The sequence below is a fragment of the Colletes gigas genome, unplaced genomic scaffold (genome assembly GCF_013123115.1).
Source record: "Colletes gigas isolate AHSC1104 unplaced genomic scaffold, ASM1312311v1 Colletes_gigas_Sc00006, whole genome shotgun sequence".
Lineage (NCBI taxonomy): Eukaryota > Metazoa > Arthropoda > Insecta > Hymenoptera > Colletidae > Colletes > Colletes gigas.
The window spans coordinates 5,522,692-5,535,700 of record NW_025106635.1 but is presented as its reverse complement, the minus strand read 5'-3'; the positions used below and the strand labels follow the sequence as shown (position 1 = coordinate 5,535,700).

General features: G+C 45.6%; 1 protein-coding gene across 1 annotated transcript in view; it reads right to left on the bottom strand.

Annotated features, from left to right (window-relative positions):
- Positions 1-13,009, bottom strand: part of LOC122395814 (ankyrin repeat domain-containing protein 50) — a 126,977-nt gene that overhangs the window by 57,593 nt on the left and 56,375 nt on the right. The window lies entirely within an intron of this gene.

Below are 13,009 nucleotides of genomic sequence, written 5' to 3'. Positions count from 1 at the left end.
TCCGCGGCGATCTGCCTCGCGCGGACCGTGTTGCGCGCACGCTCGCGTCTATGAATCTCCGCGGCGATCGCAAGAAAGCCGCGCGTCCCTCGACTTCCTGGTTTGCACCTGACCATGCTGGGACTAATTAAGAAAATCGTTTCCCCCGCCGTGGAACGTCTGTTCCCTGTCGCGGCTGAATAAAGCCGGGCCCCGTGCGCTCGTTCGCAGAATTCGATCGAGAATCGCTGATAACGCGGGCCCCGCGCGCGGCAATCCTCGCGAGACCCTCGTTTAACGGTAGAAAGTGGAAACCCATAACTCTCCGTTGCGCGAATTTTGTTCCATCGTTCGAAAAAGAAATTTTTTTCACCCGTTATTTATCGGGTGATTCCATAAAATCGGGTCGTTTTTCATTTAGGCGATACGTTTACACAAATACGTGCTGAAGTAAAAAATATTAAAGGGAATAATAACAGGGTTGCACTGTTAAATAAAAGTATTCGATATGTTATTCCGAAGCTAATCTATAATTAAGTGGAAACGTTATTAAGTTTATCGAGCAATTGTAACATCGTTGATAAACCGTAATATGTTGTATTAAAGTAGCGATTACGTGTGTTCGTGATAATCTCGCGACGATAATCGATTCGAGCTATCGTTTGCAAATGGTGTCGGGTCGAAAACCGAGAGGTCCAAGTACCCCGTCGCGAGATTCTCTGGGCTCAGCGAGCAGATTTAACGAGCCGAGACACGCGCGATTAATCTCCTGTGGAAAGATTAATGTAATTAATCCGAGTCACCTTTGTAGCAACCTGTCGACAGGGTGGCACATATAAATTTCTGTGTCGTTAGCCAACATTTTCGGCTCTTTGTTCATCCACTTATTTGTTTATCCTGATGTCGGATGCCGGAATGAATTCAACCCTTAATTGTTGGAATCATCTGTTATGGAGCATCGTCCCTTTCATTCTCGTATCGATCACTCGAAAATATCTACTTTAAAATTGCAGAGTTTAATAAAATTCTTGCTACGAGCAATAATAGCGATTATATTTCTCTTGTATCTTGTTTTTCAGGAAACAAGCACTCGCGTGTAATGTTTTGTAGATTCTTGGTAGTTGGACAACGATACGTAGATAATCGATTCGATGGCAAGGCCTTGTTGCAAGATCGGGTTGCAACTTTGTTCCGTACCAATTATTTACAGATGACATCGGATCGAAAACCGAGAGAGGACACGTATGTACATACACCGTCGCGAGATCTCAGGGTCAGCGTGCATATTTTTGCAGCCGAGTCACACGCAATTAATGGCTCGGGAAAAGATCAATGCAATTAATTCGAGTCCTTTTTTGCAGAACTCGCCGACAGCGAGAGGTACATGAATTTCTGCATCGTTGCCCAACTTTTTCAACCGTCTCTCTGTTCGTTTGTTCTGTCACAGTCTGATCTTTTTGGTCAGGTGAAAACTGGGGGTCTGTAGGTGGACAATTTGAGGTGTCAAACGATTCCAAATAGTCGCGAAATAGTTCGACTGCTCGAGACGCATTGCAAGATGTAATCTATGAATGTGGGGGCACAGAGATTTCACGTCTACCAAGCTAACGAATAGTAGCATGTTTTGTAAGTTATCGTTGGTTCGATACCCACGCGACGATAATGGATTCGATGGCGCAGGGATAAGACGCCGGTTTGCAACTTTATCTCGTAACGATCATTGACGGACGACGTCGGATCGAGAACCACTTGGACCAAAGTGTCCCCCCCGCCGCGAGAACCCGGGGGTCACGGCGGATATTTTTCGATTTTTTTCGCCCGTGGAAAGATTAATGCAATTAATGCGAGTCACCTTTGTAGCAGCTTGTCGACAGCGGGGTATACATAAATTCAACGACGCCGTGCGTCCTAAGTCGCACGCCCAGAACCGGTTTTTCAGTGGCATTCGGTGCCTACGTTCGTACGTGGCTGCATATACGGTCGGATCGCGCGGCTAAGTTACAACAAATTAACAGGTCGTTTATCGAGTTTCTTTCTCTCGTTGCCGCGCCAGCGCGCCAAGGAAATAATCGAACTAAAAGCCGCAATTAATGGCCCGGCAGCCTTGTAGACAATAAACTTGCTACGGGGCCCCCCCGGACACGCCGCTGCCCGATCGTAAATATATTCGCCCGCGCGTTACACGCGCGACGGCACACTTTTTTCCGTGTTCCCCGTTGCCGATATTTGCCCCGGAGTCGATAACACGGCTCCCCGAGAGAGTTGTCGGGGAGTTCATTTTTAGCTGTATCGACACGTGTGCCAACGTACTCGCCTGCTGCAGGGGGACCCTCGTTAACGTTGTTTGGAAAAGTGTGCGCCAGAAGATGCTTGAAAGCGACCACCGTCGGGCTCCGTACGGCCTTACACCGCATTCAACGTTCCTCGCGTGTACGTGCTCTTGAAAGAAACATTCGCAGCTAACGTTAACGCGTCTCGTTAAAATGAACGTATATAACTCGCGGTGAAACTCCCCCGCGACTGTTTCGAAGAAACTTAGTTTCGCGAGACACGCTCGCGAACAGTGCGTTTGCAATTCGGGAAACATTAAGATTCCGAGATTCGAAACGCGTGGCGACCGGATGCAACGCAGGACGGTCCTTTCGTTAGGCGATATCTGTATCCGTATCGATCCGTTTCGATGCGCGAGAATTTGTTTACGCGAAATTTTCAGCCCCGAAAGCCGAAAGCTTTCAATGCGTCGGAATAAGAGGATTGGAACCGGCACGCTTATGATCCGCACACGTACGTCATTTTGTACGCGCCGGATGTACACGTGTTCCGATGGGCGTTAGAGGATTTCCCGGGAAAACGGGGGTCGTAATAGCGCCGATGCACCCCTCGGTTTCCCACGTTTTCGAGAAGGTAGCTACGGTCCAATGTAATTCCCCAGCTTTTCCCGACTTCTTGCCGCGGTATACATAGGATTTCCGACGTTTGCACCCGAATTTCGTGTAAAGGGTCCGCGGAGCAGAATCTATTTAAACCGGTGGCCAAATAGGAAATGCAAATTGCGTTCCGTTTTCTTTGAACGCGGCCGGGATTCTGCACGATGTCGTTTTTTCGTTCGTACGACGCTTGAATTACGTCGTTGTCGAAGATACTTGCGCTCAAACAAAATTTGGAAATATTGGTCGAGCACTTACGAAGTCTTGGAGAAAACGAACCTTCCTTTTCTTCTTTTTATCGTGTATTGGATTCTGAAAAGACACGACACGCAATATTTTAGCTAACACGATTTCCTATAATTTTGCTGTATAAATTAATGGCTGGTATAAGCCACTTACGTAATATCAAAACTGTCTTGAATTACGAAGGATTAAAACAGACATTCATACACTTGTCCATGGGTACCTTAATGGCGCTTCGACTTCTCATTAGCAGAATGTTACTAAGGCCATTCTCGTAATGGGAGGCTTTGTACTTTCGGCGCGAATGTGGCGATGTGGATTAGTTTAGTGCCGTCGAATTTATGAAATTGACGTAAGTAGCTTATAGTTTAAGATACCAGACTTCTATTACTAATTGCTTTAACATTGCCACTTGTAAAGTACTCCCCTTTCGTTCCTAATAGTTGTAATATCGTTGATTGTTGAGATTGAAGGAATTAAAAAAAAAGAAAAATTCGCAACCCTTATCGCAAGCTCCACAAACCTACAAAGGGTTCGTCAAAATAGAAAGTGGGGTAGTTTGTCGATGCTCCCCGTCAAGATATTTCCCTTGTTCCCTTCGCCGTAGCTTCCCTTTTGTCCCGTCGTCTCCCCGATTCTCCTCCCCGACCAGCGATTTCTGCGCCGAAATAACTTCTCCCCTACCCCGTGCCAGAATTATATCGTGGAAGTAATTTCGCGAGGAAACGAGTCTAATTTTTTCGTAGCTCGAGGCACGCGCAACAGAATTCCGAAGGGCGCATCGCGGGTTCAGATCTAAACGACAGGAATCCCATTTAGGGAGCCGGGATGGAAAGTCAAGGAAAACCGTGGAATTACGTTTGCACGCGCGAGAAACGCCACGGTGCCGCAATGTGAGTTTCGCGGCCTGACAGACGCTGATTTGTTCGCCCAACCAACCCCCCAACAACCCCCGGCGATCCACTTCGATCGAGCAAACGCCTCCGTTTCCGGCGATAAAGCGGCTTTGCAAAACACGTTTCTCGCTGGAACGACGATCTCGATTTAACGTTTATAAAAATTGAACTTCGTCGTTTACGAGATACTTGCTCGATTAATCGTTAATCGCTTCGTAAAACTCCGGACCAAGCTATAGAAATAAGATATCGAGGATCCCTTTGAATCCACGGGAGGTCCGTGCGACATTGATAGGGAGACGGTCTCCCGCGTTTCGAAAACGTTTTCGCCGCTGTGGAGATCTTCGCGGGAGTAACGTCGGGCTATTTAGTATCGGGGACGGGAATCTCGCTGTTAAGTTGTCGCCACCGAGGACAGATGAGGGAAGAAAGCAGAGAGAAAACTCTACGTTGAGTGTTTTTCGGAGCTTTTGCATTACGAACGCTCTTTGCATCACCTCTCCACCCCATTATCCCCTAGGTCTCGTCGCGGAAAGCTTTTCCACCGGGCTTCTCTCGCTCGAGTGTACTCGTGTGCCAAAAAATTGGCTATTCGCCTTTCGGACGGAAGCTGCTCAAACGTGGACGCCCAGAAAGCATTCCGAACGAAATCCTGCATCCCTGATACAACGGTCCTTCGTATTAAATTACCAGAATTTAAATGAATACGGTCGACCGCTTTGGTTTACAAAATTTTTTTCGCATGACGTTAATTTTAATTATCTTCTCAACGTTCCGGTCGTAGTTTTAATACCCCCATAATTTTAATTTTGAGCTCTTTTTCCACTGTAAAACGAGGAATTATTTCTAATAAATATTGGATGAAATATTCCAAGGTTCGACTTTAAATTTTATAAATTGAAACAGTAATCGTTGCGTCACGTCCGGTTTCTAACATTCCTATAGAAGGGGAGGGTTCGTAGCTCTACGTTGGATTTTCCGCCCGTGGATTCCGACGGAATTAGAGGCACGCGTTGTCGAGTAGCCAGAAAATCGCTCGCAAGATAAATCTCCATTCATGGCTGTTCTTCGACCGTCCTGGCTTTGTTCAACACGCTCGGACCGACGAACTACACGGGTTTCTTGTCGCGTTTCGAGGCAAGGCGTCGCCATCAGTTTCTTGTATACCTGTAAAGCAACGTGCTACAACGTGTACGCGCCGAGATTCGCCCCGCGACGCCTACCGACGTCCCATAATTCCGACGGTGCTTCGACTTTTTTCCCTCCGGCGACGATTTAAGGGGCTTCCATCGTCGCAATTTATTCACGGCGCTTTAAAAATTAATTACAATAGTACTAGTAGATAATTTGAACCGAAGAACAGGGTGGAACAACATTTTAATGAAAAATTGGAGAATGTTTTATAGCGACGATGAAACGTCAAACGAGAAGTTGTTTACTGTCGCAGTGTAAAACGCGACAGGGACTTACGGGACGACTTGACGCGTTGGAAATTTCAAGCAAAGGATTATAGTGATTTCCGTCAGTTATAAATTTGTTATAAGCAGTCGGGAAGAGAAAAAAAACCGCTGATATTCCGTGACGGCGGGATTAACGAGGCAGTATTTTCCGCAGGGCTCGTGAAACGCTGTTGTTCGCGGGGAAATAAAAGTGTCTCGCTGCCATTAAGGCGCGTTTTAGCGGAAAGAGGGCAAACATTTGGATAACCGGAGTATAGTGACGTTTTCGCGAAACTCCCGCGAGAGGGTTGGAGGGTGCATCTATTAACGGCGCTATTTGTATGTATAATGTTTCGTTTTACGACGCCTTCCATTTCCCGGATTTTCTACTCTCGGGCGGTGTTTCGCCGACGGACGCCGTTGCTCTTCCTTCAGCCGTGGTTTTTCGCGAAATTACGTTTTAATTCAAAGCCCGTATAAACGCAAAACACTGACGGACACACCACGCAACCGTGTAATATTTTTCGGTACAGGGACTCTTTATGAAAACGCGGGGACGTGTGAATAAGTCCCTCCTGTTTCGCCCTTTGTTCTTCCCTCTTTAATTATTACCAAATTACCATCCCTCGTCCACCCAACCCACCACGCCCGGAATCATTTTTCTCGACTCGATACGCTGAAACCGAAACTATTACATCCTCGTTGAAAATCAAACTGTTTTATATTTTATTCTTTATTCTCTATCGACTGTTATAAAGGAAGGATCAGAAGAGAAGCAACACGTAAAGCGTCACTTTTGAAACATTGAAAAATGAACGAGTTAAAAGATTAGGAGTACGTAGTTGTTATTTTCATAAACGATCGTTCCGTGACAAAGTTCCAACGTGAACTGATGGTAGTAATCGCCCAGATAACCGACGAAAGCCTTCTTTCCGAGGTTCTGGCGTCTCCTCTCGGAGGACTCCTCTGTCTCCCAGCAAGAAAAGAGCGTGGATTGATTAACTACCGTTTCCAAAGGTCGGTCTCCCTACGCCCAGTGATTTATCGTTCCCCTCATACTTTGTTAAGCGAAACGCGTCCACGTACAATTACACGGTGAGCTTAGTCTCAGTAATAAACCATACTTTGTATTACCTAAGCTCGAGAATCCGTCCAGGGATCTTGACGATAAGTCTGATTTACGAACCTAGCGCGGCCATCGAAGAGGAGACAGGGTTCTTCCAAGATTTTCATTACGAGCGATCACGAATTAATTTTTCGCGCGATACGAATGATTCCGGGGCCGGAAGCGAGGAGGAAGCTTGATTTCCGGTCCTGTGTTCGGCTAGAAAAACACAGGATGGTGGCGAGATAATAGTAACATGCCTACGACGAGCCAACGTCCTAGTATCGGTGGATTTCCTCTAAATTGAAGCCCCCAGCTTTACTCTGGCGTATCTCGAGATATCAAACCTTTGGGCAGACATTTTGAACAATATTCAGAAAGAACATATTGTTGGCTATGATATTTCTATATGAAATGACGGTACACGTTTAATTTTGTTTCGTTAAATCCTGTCGCGAGTTCAACAAGGTTGAAAATCAAGATCTAGGGTAGTGCGAAGTTCGCGTTGGAAGATCTCTCGAATAAATATCATCGTTCCCGAGAGATCTCGAGCAGCGACGTTCGACTTCCGAACGCGAGCTCTCGTGTTTTTCCCCCGACCATCGTCCGCTCTCGCGGACTCGTTTTTATCCAGCACGAACGGACGATCTCGTTTCGCGGAGAAATTTATTTACACGCACCTCGCGCTAAAGGAGGAAGAAAGCACCACGGAATGAATCACTCGCGTAATTACATTCGGTGATTTACCGGATTCCATTAAACGGAGTTTCATTGCGGCTGGACTTCATCGATCGATGCATCGCTGTTCCACCTATGTACCTCGAAGACGAGAGATTTTATTAAACGTCGCTTTCGACGGGAACGGAATAGAAAGCTGGCCAGGCTGGGGCAGAAAATAAAATTAGAAGCTGCCGGATCGCGGAGCAAGGTGCAAAAATCTGGAGGATGGTCGTATTGGCTGCATGAAATTACGCCCATTATAACGGCACGGAACGTTCGGCTTATTAAAGAAAAATATCAATCCGCTGTCGTCTGCAGTCGGTTCAACGATTTTAGAGGAAATAGCGATCCAAGGCGGACGCGCAGCAGATACTAATGGCCGCCAGTAACCGCTACTGGCAAGCAAACGACGATCAGGAAATTCTAGCGAAAATGGTCTAGGCCATTAGCCGCGAAACGTATCGGAAAAGTCGTTGGCTGCGTTCGAAGCTCCGTGAAAGAGCGTAATTTTTAACGTTGCGCCGCAAAACACCATCGTCCACGATTCCGTTGCAACGTCGGTCGATGGAAAAATTTGTATTCCCGCGATAGAATGAAACGGCGACGCGAAATGAGTTTCGTTAAAAAAAGAGCGGCTCCGAGATTCGTTAAAGCGTTATTAGATTGAATTAAAATCGCGACCGGTTATCCGCCGAATTCTTTTCCCCGTCGGTACAATGGAAAATCGGAAATCGATACCAAGCATCGGGTACGATGTTCGTTTCCGCCAAAAATGCTCTGGACATACTCTGAAAATATGAAATTTATAGTACGGAGTATGGATTGGAAGATAAAAGAGATCGAATCGTTCGGTGGTCGTAAACAAGATGTGGGGGTTTTCCATTACTGGAATGGCACGGAGAAAACACGTATTTCTCAAAATTACATGTTATAAAATATTTAATAAAAGGTTGGCGCGTAAAAATAAAATCTGTAATTATATTAATGGAATATTCTGTAATTTGCCAAGTAACTCGTTCGAGCGGTTTGTGCGAGTTCAACGTGTTCCCAGAACAAAAGAAAGGATTCGCAGAATGATAATTGTACGCGCACGATGGTGCAGTATTAATTGAATTAAATATTACGGAAGAATGGAAGCTTCGTAATGCTCGTGTGCTTCACCTTCTTGAGGAAATGCATTATGGAGAAAGGATGGTGGACACGTTTCTCTAAAGACGCTACGAAGGCGTTAATACGAACATAAAAGTTAAGATCGTATCGTAGGTTAAGATTTGCATTTTATTAACGTCTTTACAAGAATAGGGCCACCTTCCTTTTTTTTCATCCCGTTCTTCCTCACGAGGTGTTCGAGCATAACAGCATTACAAAGCTTTTGTCCCTTTATGCTATTCAATGCAACACCTATTGGATAAAACTGCCCAATGTTCCTTCTTCCGGAAGAAAGTCTTTATTTAAGATTATCGTCTGATACAGAAAGCAAAGAGCAAGTTTCTTTTATCTAGACTTTATTTAAATTCAATACCTTTATCTCGTTTACTGTACATTTCCAAAATATTGAATTATCGAGCGTTTCTGCTTGTCTATAATTTGAATGAACGTTGAAGACATCCCTACGTATGGTGAACTGATTAAGGGAGACCATTTTCTATTGAGAATCTCTACTATTGAACACGAATCACACAGGAATCGATTGTTCCATAGATCTGACCTAGATACGTGTCAGAAACACGTATCCTCCTCCTTTGACAACGTTACAAAAGACCAAGTCGTTTCATCCTGATAACATCGAATCGACACCAAGAGACCTATAGGCGCCCGTATATATAGGATGATTCTAGAAACTAGGACAAGATGCAGCTCTTTTCCCAGCAAAGATACAAAGAACCGATGAAGGAAGAAAGGTTGAATCCCACGATGGGAATCATCTTTCGACGATACGATTCTTTCTCTACGCAACTTGCACACGTGCACCCGTTATCCAAACTTTCTTTCCAAAGTATCGCGTGATCATTAAAAATTTTTGGCCCTCATTTTTCTATTCCCCTCTGAATTCATTTCTACAGAATGAAAATGAGCTACAGTTGGATTACACGTTTTGGAATCGCCCTGTGAGGACGTTCGGAGATACTTAATAGGGGCTGTCGGCGTCGTTGAGGAGAAAAAGAGTAGGAGGGCCGAATTCTGGCGGAAAATGCTAAGGTCCATTAGTCGCGAAACGTATCGGGAAAAAGTTCCACCGTCGCGTACGTGTTACGGCGACCCGATAGGAATGTAATTCTTGCCATCCAGACGGAGGAAGCACGGGCTACGTACACCGGAAATATACTCGGTGGAGCTCCCCTGGTGTGTACGTGATGCTTGCTGTTCCGCGGACTGGAAATACGAAACCGGGACGGGAAAACGTATCGCGTGGCGCGGCCGGAGAACGATGCCCTTTCTCTACCGTGTGTCACCTGTCTTTCGCGCGGGCGTATAACAGATTTTTCGAGAGCCATTTTCCGCGACTTCGAGAGAAACGAATACGAGCGACGTCAGAAAGTTTCCTCGAAAGCTGCCGGGCTAAAGGAACAGCAAAAGTCGATACTAACTGCCGCGACAGTTCCCTCGCGTAAAAGATGCGACGCCCACCCTATTGGAGGAACCATAAACGGGCAAGATACTTTGATAAAAATGTCAAACGACGAATAACAGACGAGTGATCGTGATATTTTTAATCAGACGTACAGTTTCTATCGAATTGTAAATTTTTGGAATTTTTATTATCTCTGTTCGTCGGGACAAAGTCTATTGTTCGCATATTTATTTATTAGAAGAGCTCGATACCGTGCATCCCTTTGGTCGATCATCCCCCAAAGGAAAGAGCGTGGATCAGGTTCGATAAAAGCTCGCCGATACATCGTTGCGTAACGGATCGGCACGCGGAACCGCGATGCTGCAATTACGGTCATCGTGTCGTCATTGAAACGCAACAATGGCTGCGGTAAAAAGCAGTGCGCGTAATCAGCGTGTCGGAAGAGGACGGACGGCTCGCTGGAGAGAGTAAAATGGCCCTTGATTCGACGTCCATCTAGCCTCGCGATGACATCTCTCGTTCGCGAATCAACCAATTCGATAGAAACCATGCTAGTTTCGCTTCGAACGGGAAAACTATAGTTGCATCAAACTCCCTGGGTTCCTTTTCATACGTTGTGCCTCGTTATGACAATTTCATTCCTCACAATTATTTTCTTTGACTTTCACCCGGTGGACTCCGGGTCCATTTTGAACTTTATTAATATTCCTTTTTTAAAATCGAATAGAATTAAATAGCCCTTACGGAAATGTCTAAGCTATATTCGTACCGAGGAAAGCATTGCGTAACAAAGGCGAAATAAAAATGCTCGATACAGTCGATTAAGAAACAAAGAATTAATTTTCAACGGCGTAACTCGATTAGCCAGTCGGAGCACCGACGGCGAAATGATCTATATCTGTCTCTGTCTGTTGGCAAACACCATCGATCAGCGGTGTCGTTTGGCCGCGATGCATTAATCATTCATGGAGTTTATCAGCGGAAAATTGATAATCTTGCGGAACAGAGCGATGGTTTTGTCGATGATGATCACCGCCGTTAATTGATATCGACATTATCGAATGAAAGAGTCCATTGTTGAAATATCCGATCGACGACGTCCGATAATTCAGAAAACAGGAGGAATTACGTAACGTTTCGGATGTGTGTACTTATTTTCATTAAGTGTGACACGGGGAACCCTAATCCACTGGAGTTCCCAGCAGGGGCGCATGATCACCTAGCGATTCCACTGGGGGTCACGACCCTAGTGGGTCAAGTATGGATTCCATGAACTCGAGTATTTCATTTAGAGAACCTCGTCGCATTTACAAACATTTTGGCAGGCACACCACTGAGCTAACAATAAAATTTCTAAGCCAGAGATAAGTGGTTAAAATGGTACAAGAAAAAATAATTTACATTCAAGTAAATAAAAACTATTAAACTAAAATTAATCGTCCACGGTTGCGAAGCGGTTGAAGTTGCAGTCGTGGCCCTCGAACGGATTCAGTAACTTTGAATCGCGAACAATTATCCAGTCCTTTTATGCGTATCTTATTACGGCGGTCCATTGCTTGAGATTTCATTCAATACGAGTCGATTGTGGCGACAGTTTAAAGGCATTGACGCCATCGATTCCGCGCGCTCGTAAAAACGGAACGCAAACGATCCGTAGCGGGCGACATTCTCGAAATTGCGTTGCATAAATACGGAGAACCGATGCTTTCTAAAAGGTAACCGCTATTATTTAAACGCATTACCCCAATTGCATAATAAACGCAGCCCGAATAAATAAACCGGGGAACATTACGCAACCTCAAGGCGAACGTCGTTACAACAGCCCGCGAATTATGCATTTCTTTAACGAACAAGTCTTAATTAATGCCGGGCTCTTCTTTTTTTCACAGTTATTTCTCCTTCGACGTTGGCTAATTTGCAACAGTTTTATTCGGGCTCGGGGAACACTGCTTTACATTCCTACCAATCTCTTTTATTCCACGACCGAGTTTTGCACGAAACCGGTAAAAACTGGCCCTGTGTATTGCGAATTATGGAAAACAAATGCATTCGCTTCTTTAGAAAGACCGTAATTATTACAGTTTCGGAGATAACTCGTCTAACCGGAATTCTCGATGCCGGTGTGCGTTGACAATCAAAGTTTTTTTGCAACTTGGTTTTGCAAGAATCATTTATAGCATTTCAGCATTATTTCTCTATAGCATTGTCTCTCGTTGGTTTTATTCGTTATCTGTTATATTATTCGAACGAAACGGCATCTCTGACGCGCGGAATCGTGGAGTCCAATTTCGATGGAAGAAGCACCTGTCACCGTCGAACAGATTCGCTCGGTGTTCCGTGCCGTGTAAACGCGACAGAAGCCTGCCGGTCGTTCAACCGAAAAAAAGTACGCACCAAAAAGTAGAGAGAGAGAGACACGCATGAAAACGAGAGAAAAGGGAAAAAAGGGAAACGAAAAAAATCGAAGGGAATTCAATCGATATCGGATTACAGATTGAGCTCGACGGGGCCGAAAGTTTGGGGCGTGTGGCGCGGCAATCCTTTCCCGTTCCTCCAATCCGCTTAACTTCGCAGATTCAACTGCGAAACTTATCGGACCGTTCGAGCAACGGCTGATACCGAATCGGCCCATATATCCTGCGGTATCGATAATGTATTCGGGCTTGATTCGCCCGTCCGCGGACCGCCGAATTCATTTTTCTTTCGCAATCGCGGTTGGTTCCCTGATTTCCGATCTTAACGATGCTCGACACCGATTCTTCTTGATTTTTGGACGCCTGACAAGTTCTTTCTCTTCAACACCCACGATCCTCGTCCTTCGTACCTGTTCTGTTATTCAAACGTAACACGATTCAAAGTCCTCGTGGGTCTTCGACATCTTTTCTAGGACGGAGATTCCGGGCGAACGGTTTGACGCGTGGCTGAGTGTCGCCTGTTTTTAATTAGAAACCGCAGCTACGAAGAAGCCGGGAGTTCCCTGTCCCGGTAAATCGCGCGAATGCCCGTGCACTTCCGTCCGCGGCGGTGTTCCTTTTCGTGCCGGACGAGTTCATTACGGTTGTAACGCGGCTAACAGGATTTCGCCGGCCGTCGTAACGAGCTCTCTCGAGCCGTAATTCAAAAGTTGA